This window comes from Megalops cyprinoides, chromosome 14, assembly GCF_013368585.1.
Source record: "Megalops cyprinoides isolate fMegCyp1 chromosome 14, fMegCyp1.pri, whole genome shotgun sequence".
NCBI classification, from domain to species: Eukaryota; Metazoa; Chordata; class Actinopteri; order Elopiformes; family Megalopidae; genus Megalops; species Megalops cyprinoides.
This window is the reverse complement of record NC_050596.1, coordinates 14,275,122-14,293,506: the sequence shown is the minus strand read 5'-3', so window position 1 is coordinate 14,293,506 and position 18,385 is coordinate 14,275,122. Positions and strand designations below refer to the sequence as shown.

Genomic DNA, 18,385 nt, shown 5'->3' with positions numbered 1-18,385 from the left:
TAGTAATCATCATATTTGTGCCAAGCTCAAATAATTGCAAATTCCATGAAAATGTGCGATAGGAACTGTGTATGGTAAGCGCAGTGGGAGCGGGATCCTGGATAGAAATGGCATCATTAAAGGCAGTAGAGAACTGGCTTAGCAGTCCTCCACTCCAAGTCCTCACCGAGTCTCAGTGCCCTGATCTTCATTACCAAGGCTCAGTAATCAAATTACCTGGAGGACTCTCACTGTGCTCATCCTCCACCCTGCAATAAAGTTGCAGTATCTCACTGCACATTTCTGAGAAGAAAAAAAAAATAAATTATACATGTTATTCGTAAGCCGCCAATCAACTGCTGCTCAAATTGCAGGGCTACATGTAAATCTCTCAAAGGTCAATTTTAAAAAGCTGAGAATGTGTCAACAGAGAATGAAGCAGAGAACATACTAGCTTTGAGGGAAATTGACTCTGAGTGAATTTCTTTACTAGCGTTGAATTAGGTGCAAAATAAAATTCCATTGTGTGAGGTAAATGTCCTCTCTGTGGATTTTATTTCTGATTTGAAATCTCTGGATAGGTGCTCCCTAAAAAGAGAAAGCTGAAAGTGATTGTTTGCTGCATTTATTTCGTGTGTCTATAGCTAATTATACATCAGCCACTGTTTAGATACTCATAATTCATATTAAACTGGAAGATTACCAGCTATTGTTAACTACAGTGTCACAACCTGTAGGTTACAGATTGGAGTTAAATCAAAATGAGGTTTACGGGTGGTTTTAGTGGTCAGACGAGCATTATTCTCTGTAATCACAGATCCAACAAACCAGCATTAGTTAATGCTTTATTAAAAAGGTGATGCAGTTAATGCATGTTAATTGCAGCGTGGATACATTATAATTACATGTCTAAACTGTTAAATTAAGTGGTGTCAAAATACATTAAAAAAGAAGTGGGAGCACAACATCCCCACAGTACAGTTATTCACAGCTAATCATATTGCCACAAATAATATTCTTATTTTCCGCTAGCTACATTAAAACGTGACAAGAGGTGATATACGCAGCATGAGCTTTGATATCTCTTTCAGTGTGTCTTCTTTGTGCACGATGTATGTGAGTGTGCACGATATTGTAGGCACTTGTCACTACTACCCCTTACGACATAACAACGTCACTTCTCCCAACTGGGTGGGAAGCCTCACCGGCTCTCACCCCTTGTACAGCCATTTCTCCCCACAGGCCCAGCTCCTTCTTCTGCCACATACCAATGAAAAACATCCCTGCTCTGGATTCCTGGCAATGCATTTAAAGAAGGAGGTGTCACTCTAAGTGTGAGCTCAGCCCAAGATATTGCCAGGGAGCCCAGGATATTAAGACTCATTATTAACTTCCATTACTATCATATATTTCACAAATTCTGAAGTCAGCTATCGGTGATGCCTTAAATCAACTCACAGGGCCTTTGTAGATATAGATGTATTGCAATTTGTGGCACCAGTTGGGAGATATCTTACAACAAACCAAGCCACAGTACAGAAAATAGCATTAGCCATGCATTATTACGACAACAATTTAATAGCTACCAGTGAAACCCCAAAAACAAGCAATTTACTATCATGTAGTGGTCCTGTAGAGGATAATGACCAGACCCTTGGACAGACATGGTAAAAGGAGGAGAGCCAGTGGGGAGGAAGGGGTGTTGTGACTGAGGCAATTTTATGCCAGCACCTGGGTTTGGAATATTGCAGTAAGTGGAGGTAGACGAATCAAAGGGCTACGGGGGCTTTGGTAGCGGGAGGGAGGAGAAAAGAGCAGGTAGATCTAAAGAAGGATAGCTTTGGGAGTAGGAGGGAGGAATGGTGAGGGGTTCTGGGGGACTGTTAGACTGCAGCAACACTTCCAAATGGGACAGCCTGAAACAGGTGAGAACTGAGGAGGACCTCAGACGTTTGGACATGAGTATTTGGCACCTGTAGGCTACATGACTTCTGCAGAGGTCAATCAGATTATTCCCAACATTTTTGGTGGGGAAGAGAAGGAATATACTTTGCATTGCAAAGTATGTATTACATGATTAGTTCATTCAAAACGGTTTTTTTGTTACCAACCATAGCACATCAGCAGCATACGATATCAAGGCAAACAACAGATACGATTTTTTTCAGTTAAGTTTTTTTTTTTCTTTTTTGCATTTTTGTATGAGTTACTTTGGATTTCTTCATGTTGCATGTCGGCATAATATCAATTACTTCAGTTATTAATTGCAATGATATACATAAAGGGTCTTCTTGTGTTTTATTATGTTTTAGACATTGATTCATTATTGAATCTAATTGCTGGTGTGTTTTCAAAAAGATTCTCTAGGATTAGAACACAGAATTTTTCAGATGAATACTCAAATATGACTGGCTGGTGAGTGTGCAGTAACTCACTATGAAGGCATTCTTGTTTAATCACAGTGGAACTGTTTTGAATAGTCTCTGCAAATACAATGGTAGCCATTAGCTAGTTTAGCTACAATAAAGAGCCTACATTTTAAAGGTACCATAACAGGACAATCACATAAATATTGTTGCAAATGAAAAGAGTTACTGCCGGGACACTGCACAGTGCCATGAGAGAGCAGAAACGATTGTCCCAGGACAGTCAGACAGTATAGGACAGCAGATAGCAAGCTCCTCTCCATCAATGTGCATGTTCTCCAAACAGTTGCTATGTGGGATGTGATGGCACACAGATGCCTACATTAATGAATAGTTTTGTCATGGTTTATAGCATAGTTGGACATATTTCAAACATTTTTGTTGTAGTTTACAGCATAAACTACAACAGGCTTTACCTCGGGCCATATCACCACCTTACCCTTGCATCAGTTTTGTACTTTACACGCTTCCTTATGCTTTATACCACATGTATCTTCATCACAATGGGTGCAAACCATGTATATGCTAAGATTTAAACTTCATTAAAATGTATTGCAGTACTGGGATAAGCTGGTGGAAAATGAATTCATTCATGGACTCACACAGAGCTTTGTCTTATTCCAAAATTTAAAATTATTCCCTGGTAGCTTTGATGAATGCACGAAACATTCACTTTCCAATGAATTAATCACTTTTCAGGTTTTCAGGTTCCAGTTCATGATGAACATATTTACAAGGTAAAACAAGGAGTAATACAGGAAATCTGCATGAATAGTCACAGTTGATTTGTTCATGGGCAACAATTTTGAATGCCTGGTTAGACAGGGCAGTTGTAAACACCCATTCACAATCACAATTGATTTAAAAGCCTTGTCTTTTTTACATTAACCTTAACCTCCCCTTAAAGTTAATTGTTTTAAGTGTAACCATCAAACGGCACATCCAGCTGAGGCAGTCTCAGAACTAATCATGAGAAGTCTCGAAAAGTCATAACACGACTGTGCTCTGCTCCTAGGCTAATCACACTGAATTTGGGCTGGATTACCTCCTGGCAATCCACCTCCTCTCTCTGCCCCTCATCACCTTTTTGCATTAAATATTCATGGACAATCTGGTTTTCTGGGCAGGCGAGGAGACATCTTGACAGCTTAATCACAGAGTCAGAGCTGCAGCCAGCCCTTTCCTCTTTGGCTGCTGTCTGGCTGACCTACATGATGTAATAGTCTCTCTTTTGACACTGGAAAAATATCTTCTTTGGGATAAGTACAACACAAACTGATTTAAACGAGATAAAAGAATTAAAAGACAGGATATACTGTTGGGGTAACATTTAGGTTGACAGGATTTTTGATGTTGTGTTTGTTTAACATCTACATCTATTGACATCGGAGCAGAAATTTTCAATGGACAGATGATCAAACATCCATCAAACTAAACCGAATAATAGGTCTTTGATTTACAAGGCTGGTAAAATAACAAATGTTTGAAATTCCCTCCAGGTTTGTTACAGCTCAGCCTCCAGGCAGAAATATAGGCATGATACAAATGTATGCTTAGGGGACATTGAACCCAGTGAGGTCAGGAGACTTTCTATGAAAGGTGACATCATCCACTATGACTGGCTCTCTGGGATTCTTGTACCACACAGAAAGTGCCACAGACCTACTTCCATTGAGCTGTTGACCAAAGAAGGTCTGTGGCCTGAGACTCTGCTCAGGACATTAAGAAGAGGAGAATATAACAGAACCCAAAAGTACATGTGATCCCACTGTAGAGTGTTACCCCCAAGAGTCAGGATATGAGTGATTCGTTCCCTTATATAGGAGCAATGTGCCAACAGATTTAAACTCTACATAAATGCGGGCTTTGCCTTACTCCTTGGGGGGTTTGAGAGTTTTGGTCTGCATTACACAGGCTGGCAGTAATTACACTTTTCTCCATGACTCATTATAATGCTCTTGCTTCAGCGTCACAATTTCATGCTATTTCATGTCAAATGCCATTCATTGCAACATATTTAGGTCCCTTGTGATATCAAGCTGGAATACGTCATATTTTAAAAGGACATGCAGGATTGAGGTCCAAGAGGTCAGAAATTCATCTTCCATTATGTCACTTTTTCAGAATGCCAAACTCAAGCACCCTAATTACCAAAAATCACAATCCTTTATGCCACCTTCAAAGTAATGCATCCACTCATCCACTTAGTGGGTGGGATAGACAGCATAGTACAGCAAGTTTCAATGTAAAAGATGGTATACGTAGGTCAGTATCAGATATTTTAGTCAGATTTCCTTGTAATGGACAAGGGGCTCAACCTACAGACAGAACCAGATCATCAGGAGCAAAGGTATTACCTTAAATTACTAATACCAAAAAGATAAACTGAACAAAAAACAAAAGTCCATTCGACAGGACACACCTTCACACAGCTCCACACGGAAAATTATACATGGCAAAATCCAAAATGAATCCATCAAGAGAAATAAAGTTTCAAATCAACACAGAAAATCCAAAAATCCAGAAAGATAGACAATTAAAATTTTCTTCTCAAAACTAAAGAATCCAGTTCTATATCAAGGCCACAAAGATAAAAATTTAGCTGACAGAACTGAAAATGTTGAGTGATGTAAATCAACAAGGGATAGAAAAATTCAAAGAAATGGAAATGCATAGAGGTGACTGATGTAGGGAATTGGCTGGGAATATGCTTCCATGGCATCTCTTTACATCTGAGATAAATGTAACAGCTTTTTTACAGAGGTGCAACTATACCTCTATAACTACTTGACTATAATTTAAAAGACACAAGTTGCGCATTCTTTTATTTCCAAACTTAGGGACAATCAATGGCTACAATTCTGTTTTGCAAGTGAGCTTCCTTCATCTGGGATAGTGTGCAAAGTAAAAATTCATCATCTTGATACATGCTGTGTTGCAAACTCTTATGTCTTAATGTTTACATCTCCATCCACTCTACCTTCAGGACCTTCAACAAATACAGCAAGTAACTGTTGCACAAACAGGTGTAAAGTAACACATTTTTTATATGGACTTACCCCATTCACAGGATAGGTTTTCCAGCCCAGCTCACCAAGCACAGTAGTGGTATCCAACAGCACAACTGGAAAGACAGAAAACAATCATTATACCATCAGTGTTCGAAACAAAGTAGAAAGTCACTGAAATATCTGAGGATATGATATCGAGCAGAAGCTTGAAAGTGACTGCACACTGTATTTGCTTCCACATCCGTTTTTTTTTTTTTTGAGAGAGATTTGCCAGCTGTTTTCTCAATCTGTTTTGTGAAGTTGTGAAGGTGTACAGAACAGACTTCTGGAGAGGAGAGGGCTGCTTCTTTGGCCCTTCCTGTTTGCTAAAATCTTGGGGCTGAAAGTGGTCATTTGAATGTCATGTCTCTTGAATTTATATTGAGATCAACACGTATGGTTACATATGTGATGTGATGATGTACTGGAATCTCACTACTTCTACTCAGTAGCAAATTGTAGATGCAATTTGAAAAGGGTTCCCTTTAACTGATCAGGTTTCTCTGACTGAAACTGGGGTCTTTTAAGAAATTAGTAAGCAGAGTGCATGTTCTGAGCTGGAAGCCAGAGGTCACTAGTATATATATCCTGTGGCCAGGGAAAATAGGATATATATTTTGCCCAAAAGTCCAGTACTGTGCTTTCTCTAAAAATAGAGGGTAAAACAACCTATCCTGGATATCAAACTCTTTTTGAAAAGAGGCTTAAGGTATTTAAGCCAGGAGTGAAATCAACATTTGTATTTAACTTCAACCTGCAATTAAGAGCAACTGTTAAATGTTTTCTCAACGAACATTCTGTCAAGTACAATTGTCATCAAAATGAATGCAAGCAATAGTGTTTTTATGTAAAACAGAGACATACAACCATCTGCTAGTCAAAGTCAGGACAAATGTTGATGGAATTGAGGGCTCAATCGCTTTAGACTAAGCAAAAAGAGACTCAGGATGGATTACTGTCAGGTGTTTACTCAATCCCTTTAAAAAAATGTAAGTGGATTACAGAAACTATGTCAAGATAATTTCTGTCAGTACACGAGAGAGTAGGTAGAAAGTTACTGAAAGTACATTTCATAGACGTTAAAAAGAACTTTTTTTCATGCAGAGTTACCTATGCATAGAATACCTTAAACCACTCACAGTGGAATCAGAGATCCTCAGAGTGTTAAAGACCATACCTATAATTGATACAGTGCACAGTGCAGGATATACTCGAGACTACAAAGTGACATATATTGTCTTATATTGGTTGAATGGCCAGTTTCCTTAAGATTATTGATTATTGTTCTTGTTCTTATATGTGTATACTCTCTCAAATGAAACCAAGCTAAAACACATTGCAGCAAGGACAAAGTAAAAAGATGGATGGCATTCTGAAAATGGTTAGACACATTGGCTGTGCATGTATATTTGAGCAGAAAAGGGCAAAATCACAAGAGTTGTGTGTAAATAATTTAACTATCACAACTAAAGGTAGTTTTGAAGGACTCTGAAAGACTAGATAAAAACACAAATGCCCTGGCCTGCAATGTGAGTACTTTTCTCATTACTGCCATTTTTTATTTTATCTCAGGCATATTTCATAGTAAGGGTGTAATTATTCAAGTTAAGAAACTGATTAGAATTACTTCATACCTTCATCTGGACAAAGATAAGTGCATACCAGTGTCAGCTTTCCAAAACAGCCCGTAATTAACATTCTGTATAATATGTGGCAATCTGTATCTTAAAAAAAAACAATGTCATTTGGTCATTTGGTAAAGCAGATTGTTCTACAAAAGCATCTTATTGATTGAGCCACAGCATCAGAAGGCAATGGGATAGTCTGCATTAGTGAAACCAGATCATGCATATACTGTATGTGAAAATAGTCAGCCACTGGCATTCTGCAAGCCTCCACAGTCAGAGACATGAGAAAAGTGCAATTTTCTTTGTTTTTGCAGACTGGGTTAATTAGAATTTGTATAAATCAAATCACAAGCAGAAAATCAGAAAGAAAATCACAAGCAGACATATGGCCAATAAATCAGCAATATAAGTGTCATTCAGCAGCATGCTGGTGACCATCAAGTTTCTTCATTACTGCATGAATAAAAACGTGTTTAAATAAAACATATTTCCTCCTGGATTTGTTTTCTTTTTCTTTCAGAAAAATGCTTCAGGAGTGTTTTTTTTATTTATTTAATATAATTCTTACATTATATTAAACTTTGTACACACAATACATACAATCTACATACAATCTAACACGCCGTGAGGTGGCGTGGTGTAGAGCAGCAATCTATCCAAACCTCTCTAACTGATTTCATGCCACAGCTTCCTCTATTCTGTGGATCTGAATGGAGCTGAAGCTATCTGAACACAGTTTGGGCGGCAGTGTAGCACAGTGGTTAAGGAGCAGGACTCATGACCAAAAGGTTGCTGGTTTGATGCACAGTTGTTGTACACTTGGGCAAGGTACTTAACCCACAATTGCCTCAGTAAATATCCAGCTGTATAAATGGATACCATTGTAAAAAGCTGTAATCGATGTAAGTCGCTCTGGATAAGAGCATCTGATAAATGCCAATAATGTAATGTAATAAGAGCAGTATGGACTTTTGCAATCTCTCTGAATGGAATTTGTCTGATAACAAATGTTCAAATAATTTAATTTTAAATATATACATTATATATGTGCAGAACTGAAACAGGCAACAAGTGTGCCCCACATGCTGTGTCTATTTATATGCAGAAGCACTGATTGTCTGGTTACCATCAAGGCAATGGGTACATTAAAATGTAAGAAGTTTTGAATTCTATTCCCATGGATTGTATCCCACGTTGATTTCCCACAGACAAGATTGGGCAGAAAAAGCATCTTTCATCAGGCTGTTATTTTGTGTGACAAAGTGTTACGCAAGAGGAATAAAACATAACCTTTGTGGCCTGATATATTTCTGTTCTCACTCTTACTCACTTTGGTGCCCATTTATCCGTTGTGTAGAGAAGAGCACATGGAAACACTGCCTATCCCACAAGCAAGTTGTACACTCATTATCTCACTGCATGCCAGTGTACTGTATGCCAGTGTACTGTACTGTGCTAACAAAAGAGAGAATTTAAATTTTAATTTGAAAATGCCTAAATCCAAATTCATATTGACTCAACATGAATGTACATTCGTCTAACCTGAGTGGAGGATGGAAACTTTACTTTAGTGAATGGTATCTACTGGCATCAGGGCATCATTTTAGCATGGTGAAATGGCCAAGGATTGGTTGTTTGCAGTCTACAGTAGCAGTGACAAGGAACCTTCTGGAAATAAGAATTCTTCTGTTATACAGTTAAAGGGTGGAGAATTTCTAACATAACAGTTTCATAGAATAAGTCATGAACCCGCCACACACTGCTCCCCAGTATGGCATGGTTTATGCCTCAAAAACAAAAAAGCAAAAAAGGAAAAGGCAAAAAAAAAATTAAGAATGTTTAAAACAAATTATCACACACAAAAATGTCTTTCCTTGGATGCTCTTGTGCATGGATATTACTTTTAACTAGTATTCCTTAGCAGTGGTGGCATCTTGGGAAAACATATTAGGAAACAATGTGCCTGTACACATTTAAAAATTACGTTGGAGGTTGAAGAAAGTACGCTTAAAAATAACAACAGGTACTCATAACAAATGAAGTTACATGAGTGCTTTGAGATCTCCCAACAGGGTTCACTAAATTCAAAGAGTAACATGTTTTGATTACATACACTTCATTCACTGTATTCTGTCAGCCAAATGAAATTCAGATCCCATTAACTACCGGTAAACTGTAAACTGCACTCCAATCACAGCCCAATTCTATTCAAATATCCTGAGCACAAACAAACAACGAAAAGTCATGTGAAACAATGAAAGACTGAAGCCTGAACAATACAGTGGAAGAATATACATCACTATTGAAGTAAAATATGCTATTTATTTTACAGTATCACTTGGTACATTAAAGAGCATCTCTTATATTAAATCATCCTTATACACCAGCCACATTACTGCTAGGTCTGCTGATGATGGCATTACGATGCGCAGTTGATGGCATGGAGAGCACTGTAGCTACCAATGTATCTAGAGTAGGGGGGGGACAGAAGTAGTCATTCTTATTACCTACTTCATCTTGTAGGCCTGTTCGCATGCATACCGGATATGAGATTCTGCTGTCTGTATGAGTACATGGATTTGTATTTGGGTGTGTGCATGTGTATGATTTGTGTTTGGGTCTTTACATATCACATGAGTGTGTATGCTCGTGAGAAAATCAAAATTTGTCCTGCTCAGTTTCGCTGTTAAGAGTCAAGGAAGCCACCTGAAATGGGGAAAGACACTATACTTAGTGATTAAGGAACTGAGAACTGACAAGACTGAGTAACCAACACTTCTTTGAAAAGAATTACATGAGTGCACTGGCTGTATGATACACTTGCATTTGTCTCTACTCTCTTTTTTGTATGTTTGTTTTAGAGAGGTTGAAAACAGCTGGATGTATACATCATATCGCATCATATCATAAGTGAGGGCCCACCCCTGTCCAATGTCCTCTACAGTCCTGGTCATTTGAATCTGTCACTTTGCATAAACGACGCGTTTGATTTCAAACTAGTTTAGGCAGAAAAGACAGCTTTGCCTGTGAAACAGCAAAATTGGCTGTTTTTGTTTGTTCTGCTTTAATAATATTGACAGTAGAGCTGGGGTCCATTCCAATTGAAAATAAAATCCATAATGAATTGGAATGTAGACTGTTTGAATTATACTGAACTGGAATTTTCAATAAAAAATTCAAAAATGGATGCGAATTTAGACATTTAGGACACAAAGGGCCAAGAATCATAATAATGCACACCCTCTCTGTTAGATGAAAAAAATCAAAATGGAAAGAATGCATAACCCATAAAACTGCACAAGCCTCAACCCAACCAAATTCCTATCCCTGTTCCACCTGTGGAAAAGTCTGTCTCTTAAGGACTGGACTTAACAGTCATAGTCATAATGACTGTCATAGTCATAATCAGCAGCGCCCTGCAGAGAGAATCAGCTCCCCACCTCACTCTTACTCTCTTCAGTACAATTGGCTTTTAGTCCACAGATGAGTCATTGCATCTTGTGGAGGATTAACCCTCCATAGATTTAGACCAGGGTTGCCAGATCTCCAGAATGACTTTATACCAAATCTGACCTCAAAAAAGCATGTAATATCATGGAAATGCAAAAAAAAAAAAAAAAAGCCAACCAATCAAGGAAAAGTGCCTTATCATCCACTTAGCATGAACTCTGTTCTTTATATTGATTTCTTATGTATGATATAATTAATTCATGTTAACATTTATTTAACAAATACATCTTTTATGCATCATCCACAATAATGATAAATATTAATTTAAAGTTAGCAATTTAAATCTGATGGTAAAAGATTACAGAGAATGGTATTTTCATGAGATGAAAGAGCACATTGCTAAACTGATTTAACAGATGGAAAAAAAAACCCTGACATTTAACAGTGTAAACAAACCGTGTATATTCCCTTTGATTCTTTGGTCAATAGATAAGATTCTCAAAATGCAATTACCATAAAAATAATAATCTATGACAATGAACCTGAAAAGCATGTCATTTTCTTCCCAGTCCAAGCGGATTAATCAAAAATGACATTTAAATATTTAGTTTCGCAAAGTCATAAATTGAAGAATGCTGCCAAAAATTAGGAATGACTACTGCAAATATATATAAGCACTGATAAGTACAGCATTACATGCATTACAGATGCTAATCATAAAGTCCTTTTCAGAGTTAAAGAAAGCAGTTGGTCCGGTTTGTTTACTTTTAAAATTAGAAGAAAATCCAACACAGTGCAGGGTCGAAACTACATCATGGCTAAAGTCTTCACTTGGATTTAACAACTGATACCTTCCTTCAAGAATGGCTTTCAGTACAGAAAAAAAGTGAAATAATACAATGCTGTAACATAACTTATATCTCATATGTGTGTCTTCAAATGTGAAGACAGTACACACAGTAGCTTTTGTCATGTAAGTTTTAAGATCAATTTGACTAGCTGAATGCTATGACTCAACTGAATTATTAATCCACTGACTTGTTCACTCTCACGGGTCATATTCTTTCTGACATTTGACACTGAAATAAAAAGTGAAAACCAGTTTTCAACATAAATGTAATGGAATGGACAGGATTTATATCGTAATATATACAAATATAAAAAAATTTATGCCTGTAGTTTTGTTTTCCAGCTCAATGTCAACCTGTAATCCACTACAATTCAGATTAATAAAACTATTATCAGTTCACACTGAGGGAGAGATTTAGAACCCACAAATGTTTTGCGAAAATGTGCATTAATGTAACACAGCATTCCCTAAAAGTTATGGAAAAGAAGGCAGCCAGAACATCAGGCAAGTTACAGTTGTACAGGCCCCCACATGATATAATGATTTCTAATTTGCACACCGTTCCTGTGATAATGTGAAAGAACCATTACTCTGTTGAGGTACCTAGCTAGGTAGGACAGCTAGATATGGTGGCAACACTTTATTTTTTCCTTTGACCTAAATTCTCTGTAGATTACTATTTAGCTTGTTGTACCTTTTCAAAGGTACCTTTACAGTTACCCAACTTACAACTGGCTTTGTTTGCTGCAAACATCTGCTATAAATTCACTAGCTAGCATGCTAGTATTGCTTGAGCATGAGTATGAGCTTTCACCAGTAAGCTGGGTAATTATTCACTGCTAAACTAGGTTCACATGTAAGCCAAGCACCTTTTATCATTTCAATAAAATCATGGAGTTCTGTGACGATGAAGCAAAAGATCTTCCATGCCCTGCACCATATCCTATACTGATAACAAAGCAGGCCCTTGGGGTATAAACCCTAAGTAGGTCCTAAGTGCTCAAAAATTCAGTGACATCAATTTGCTCTTGCTCCTCCTCCTAAGAATAAAAGTAATTTATCAAGATTCTCTATGCTTAAAAGTACTCCTTCCTTGACAGGTATTTAGGAGTCCTCACAAGCTGTCCTAACCTGTTAGGAGTTGCAGGCTACATCCAGGCAGCCTGTATGTGTTTTCTGGGAAAGCAAATACAATTTGCATACATTTTACAACACAGAGCTGGTAAAAAGGTATCGGTCAGATAAGAAGGGTATTTTATTTGTCATCGACCTCTTCAGAGACATTGACACTCCTTCTGTGGGAAGAACATCACCATTTATTGCGTCCCCATCCCCATCCCCAGTCCCATGACCACTTGCATATGGACATCTCAAAACCAACAGCTAGCTACACGTCAAATATTTATGTTGAATTTCAGTATTAACAGCAATATGTGGCAGTATGAAACCTCTAAATGACAATATTTCATATATCAATTATGTCATCTATAGCGTTCATAAGATCATGCATAGCGTTATGTAGATGGGAATTGGGCAGTTGGGAAAGGATATTTCATGTTATAAATAACTATATAAATCCAGCAACATCCTTGAAAAAGCCAGCTGCATGATAATTGTTTGCTTAATTCTGCAGAAGCCACCGACTTGCGTTGGCATATATGGGATGTCAAGCCTATTATCCTGGGGGACATTGGAAATTAAGGCAATATTAACCGTGATGAAAAAAAAAATAATATAGCTTTGACAAACATTTTATCATTGTGGTTATTAACAAAAACAATTTCAAATAAATATTTTTTGCTTTCATGTAGACCAGAATGGGAACAATCTGCACTAATTTAATTGCATTTATTCATATTTATGGAATGTTTAATCATGTTCACAAATTGCAGAGCTATAACAACATTGAGGCTTTAAAAAACTGTGCATGTTCTTAACATACAAGACAAACTCAGAAAAATGTCATCACAAATGCTGGTTTACATCACTTCATGTCATAAAAACTGAGATCTCCTTGTATGAAATGATCTTACTTAGAGTAGGAGAAGGAGGCTTCATAAATAACTCCCATTGCCTACTCTGAGGTGGGACCTTGTTTTACTCCCAAAAGTACTTTTGTTGCAGGACTATGAGTAATTCTCACACAGCTGATGAATAATGGGCCAGAACCAAAATGTATTATCTTGTTAGTATTGTAGAACTCGCATTTTTAAAAACCTTAAGCCTTATTTACACTGCCAGGAGAAACTGACCAAAGTCTGAGTTTTTTTCATATCTGATTGGATATTTTTTGTAAGATGTAAACAGCAAAAATACACATGGTACCAGATATGGGCATGTTAGGTTCGGACCATATGTGTACATGGAAATAAATCTGATACAATTCTGACACTTAGGTATGCGAACTGAATGTGGACACTATTACACACTATTTGTATTTGTTCTTCTTTACATACATAATCTCCCTTTAGATACTTGATGTATTCATGCATCAGTCCATTCCTTATGGCTTTATGTACGTAGCGTGCTATCATTCACACTGACACCTTACAGATCCGGAACAGATCAGTCAATTTAAGGTATCCAGCTCCCACTGCAAACCACTGTAGCTCAACTCCTACATGTTTCCATACTGGGGTGAACCACCAAAAGATTGTGTCTTGGCAGGAGACTCTTGAGGATATGCGGGTTCACAGAAAGTCAAATGTTTCTCTCTTCCTCTGGAAGCTAGTGATTCATTGCTCCTTGGCAAAGCCCCTCTCATAATTTTTCTTCGTTTTTTAATATCGCGATAAATGTCGTATCGTGGACTTTTTAAGGTGGTATTATCATACAGTGAGTTTTTGGTACCATTACATCCCTACATGTAAAAAGTCCTGTTAGCAAGGTTAAAAAAGCACTATTTTGCCAGCGTCCGCCATTGCACAAAATCGCCTCATGTAAACAAAGGAGATAACGGCGCACACTCTGACGTTACAAGCCAAAAACTCTGCTTTCCCTGTCTACACGTCAACACTGAAAACACAGTTTCTGAATATCTTCACCCTGGAAGGAGTTTTGCAAAAGGTCCGTTTTCAGTGACCTAAAATGCGGTTTGCATGTTGACGACGGCCAAAACACATGGAAAAAGCTATGTTTTGAAAAATACCTGTGTATGTGTGGACTAGGCCTGAGAAGAGGCTTTTGATCTTCCTATTTGTAGTAGCAAGCCATTCAAACAGTCTAAAGAATAATTTTCAAGGGTAAAAACATTTAACTGAAGGTACACCTCACCTGACAATCAGCCTTGGATTTTCCTCCTAGAGCCTTTTAAAATACTTGCATGTTTTATGAGAGGCACTTGTTGAGATTGAACAAAAATCCATGCAAGACATACAGAGCAATTAGACTGCACTGAGACTAAGTGCAAGTGTAAGTCCAAATGTCATACACTCAAAGACGAATGTGAGGTAGACCTGGGCACACTGTTACATGGTGTTCATGATTATCACCATCATCATCACCATCATCTTTATCATCTCACAAAAAGAAAAGTGTTACTTCTTTCTTAAGAAAGACAACAATAACTGAGTTCCATGTGTGTGGGAGGTATATATTTATAAACTGAATCATTACTCCCTTACTGTTGAATTAATCTTTATCTAAGGAAATAAGACTCAGCAGCTGTATTGAAACCGAAGAAACACAATAAAATCTTGAGGCTTATGTATGTCTCTGAATAAGATTATTTTAAATCATAATGGCAGTACACATGCAGTTGTATTATAAAAATACTTCAATAAACTTCAGCTTTGTAGAACTGCAAACACTGAATGCTTTTACAGAATGCCATGCATACCTTTAAATAGCAGACACAGGCAATTCAAATTCAGCTCAATTCAATTCAACACAAGCAGCTCTGATTGTTTAACTGTTCTGTTCTGCATAGCCAGTGGCCTTAATTGATTTAGGCTGATTGAATGATTACCAAAAAATTGGTAATGCCACTCTCACAGTGCACATTGCATTGTGAGAGTGGCATTATTTAGCTCTGCTAATGTATTGTTGAGGGCATGAGGGAAACTAACTAAATAAATATATTGAATTATATGAAACAACTCATGACCCTGGGGTTGAGTTGAGTTCGTACATAACAAGAACAGAAATAGTTTGCAGACTCCTTTGCTAAACATATAAACAATATTTAACCTTTATTCGCCATTCTAAATCTCAGTCATTGCCAGTATAGGAACAACATGACACTCAACTCCAATTCCTTTGTGCCATCGCTTTTATGATCCTCAAATTTAACGCATTTTTCCACATATTCAGTGGTGACAAGCACTTATTTAAGACAGAACAAATACAGTGCAGTAAAAAAGAACACGTTAACTGCCACTGATTGTACGGAATACCAGGTTTATGACCTGGTACCCCCCCCCCCCCCCACCATGCATTTATTATGATTGGATTATTATAACCATAATATGTTGATCATACTGTCGTTGGTTAAGAAGAAAAAAAAAAAAACATTAGAAGTTTATGAAAGAGTCAGTGCATATTTGTATATTAATTTCTATGAAGATATTTTGCTACCCACAAAGCATACAAAGTTTTATGCAGATGGCAAATCTAAATGTACATGGAACGCGCAATTATTAGTCCCTGTTATTATCGTGATGAGTCGATCGGTTAAGAAGGGCTGCAGTCAGCCAGGCTTAATTTAAATAAACCGAACAAACCGAATTTACAACGACGTTTCAAACAGTAAGGTGGTACCTAAAACATAAACTGACTGTCAATTTCAAAGTTTAAACATGGAAGTGTACGTACAATACCACGTACAGTATTCAGTATAAGACTATCCAATGATGTGCATACTTACGAAACCAAAGTGTTTTACTTGAAACAATGTGGAAAAGTGTTAAACACCAAACAATGTGTGTCCAGAGGTCTATAAATGGGTTTCAATATACAGAGTGTGTATAACGCAACAAGACATCGGTTAACGCTGAAAGCGTACTGCTTACATGGCATAATCTTAGCCTACCTTGATTGCTGTGAGTGGAGTCGGTGAAAAGAACTCTTAACAGCACAATAATGAGGCAGGCGTTTACTCCAGAAGTCATCTCTAAAAAATCCACTGGGCTGCTCGGTAATCCTCAAAATCCATCAAAAGATGTCGTATCCAGGTGTATTTTTTCCCCTCAAACTACGGTCTGAGATCCCATTGAATGTTTGGGGAGAAAAAACGCACAACCGTCTTTTCCATCTCTGTCGACAACGGACTCCTCTCTGGAAATTAATGTATGGGATTCCGTCATATGCAAGTTTTGACTTTACGAAATGTTAATTTCTCTTAAATAATCAGAAAACATAATTTAACTCCATCCACATCTTATTGCTGAGAGTAAATGAGCGCGCACTAGCTCGTTAAGCACACAGTTGAAAGAAACTTGTGGTTCTTGTTTCTGTACCTGTTTCAAGCTTCCTTATAGCTATAGGTAACTAGTTCGTATCATGGCCATATCTCATTGGTAAGTAAGCAGGTGCGTGGGTCTCTGGTTCCTCTATGCGGAAAATGCGCAGAGTGCTGCTGTGTGGGACGACCCTAAAATCCCGTTCTGTGCCGGGGGCTTCTTTCAGTGAAGCTCAGTTTAGTGCAGGTCCATCCCAGTTTTGATACAGATAACGACTGAAGCTTCTGTGGTTCAGGACACAGGACGGAGCCCAGTTTTACAGCACTAAGCTGACAGCCCGGCACTAGGGGGTGTTAGCTGACTGCAGTCCAGTGAACAACACAGAAATTCTTAATTCTCACAGTTTATTGTCACATTTCTGCGTCCTTCAACATCGGGCAAAATTCATTAAAGAAGATATGGAAACGACAGTAAGATTTATTAATTTATGTATCTTCTCCTATAAATATTGCTCCAATGCAGCCGAAATATGGTACGCTATTCTAAAAAATAGTCATTACATACTATATCCATAAATGCTGTAAATATATTGTAAATACTGCAACTGCAGTAGTCATAATTAATCATTACAGTGTAATGTGCAGCGGAAGGCTTATTTCTTCTGCATCATAAAGCAATCGAATAAATTTGACTTAAAATCAGAAAATTACTTGATTTATTAATGTTTTTATGACCTTTTAAATATGAATTATGGAACACATAAGTTTATCTCTTTTCCTAGCACTCTCCCAATGAGATCCATACTGATCAGTCAGTTGGTTTCTTTGCTGCAGGAAGGTTGTTAAAAGTACGGCCATTGCCTTTGCATGTAAAAGTTCAAATATATGAACTATTTATAATCATTGTTTTAGAGATATACAGTATTTCTCATTACTACACTTCAATGCATTATACTACATACTTGAACAGTGGTTGAACAATGTATTTTGGTTTATTTTACAAATCAAAGTAACACGATAGTGCTAGTGAGAGGGAGGGAGAGAATCTGGTAGGTTACAGGATGAAAACAAACATAAGAAATGTTCATAATTGCATTAAACATTCAACCGTCATGCTTACTTGTTGCTTGCTTGTATATTCAGTCAAATTTATGTATAACGTTGATAATTTGTTTTCTTTATTCTGATTTTAAAATCAGACACCTGTAAAATAACCCATCAAAACAATGATGACATGTCATAGTGCATTTCTCTGTGGTAAGGAAAATGACAAACGTATAAATCCGTTCATGCTTTGAATTATATGCCACTAATTATGCTGACAAACTAAGCAAAGTTCTCCACACCCTCCTCCTATATATCTGAAAGGAGCAAGTTCCAGTGACCTCTGTCAAGTAAGATTAAGAAATGACATCCCCCAGTCCTCTAGGACTTCTCACAAAATTAGTGTGCAAACTTTCATCTTCGGAATTACTGTCAATAGAAGAAAATCCCACATTTAATGAACTAAGTCAATCAACTTCAGCAGAACAGATCTTTCAAAGAGCTCACATTAAATTAATCAACATCAGTCAGCCCCGTTTAGCTAATACTCAATCACATAC

General features: G+C 37.4%; 1 protein-coding gene across 1 annotated transcript in view; it reads right to left on the bottom strand.

The window, feature by feature from the left end:
* Nucleotides 1-16,468, bottom strand: part of LOC118788801 (ephrin type-A receptor 6-like) — a 102,528-nt gene extending 86,060 nt beyond the window's left edge. The window contains exons 1-2 of the mRNA XM_036544900.1: nt 16,413-16,468; nt 5,465-5,529 (exon numbers count right to left, since the gene is read on the bottom strand). The gene's annotated coding sequence lies outside the window, so the exon portion shown is untranslated. The remainder of the gene's footprint in view (nt 1-5,464; nt 5,530-16,412) is intronic.
* Nucleotides 16,469-18,385: the final 1,917 nt, after the last annotated feature.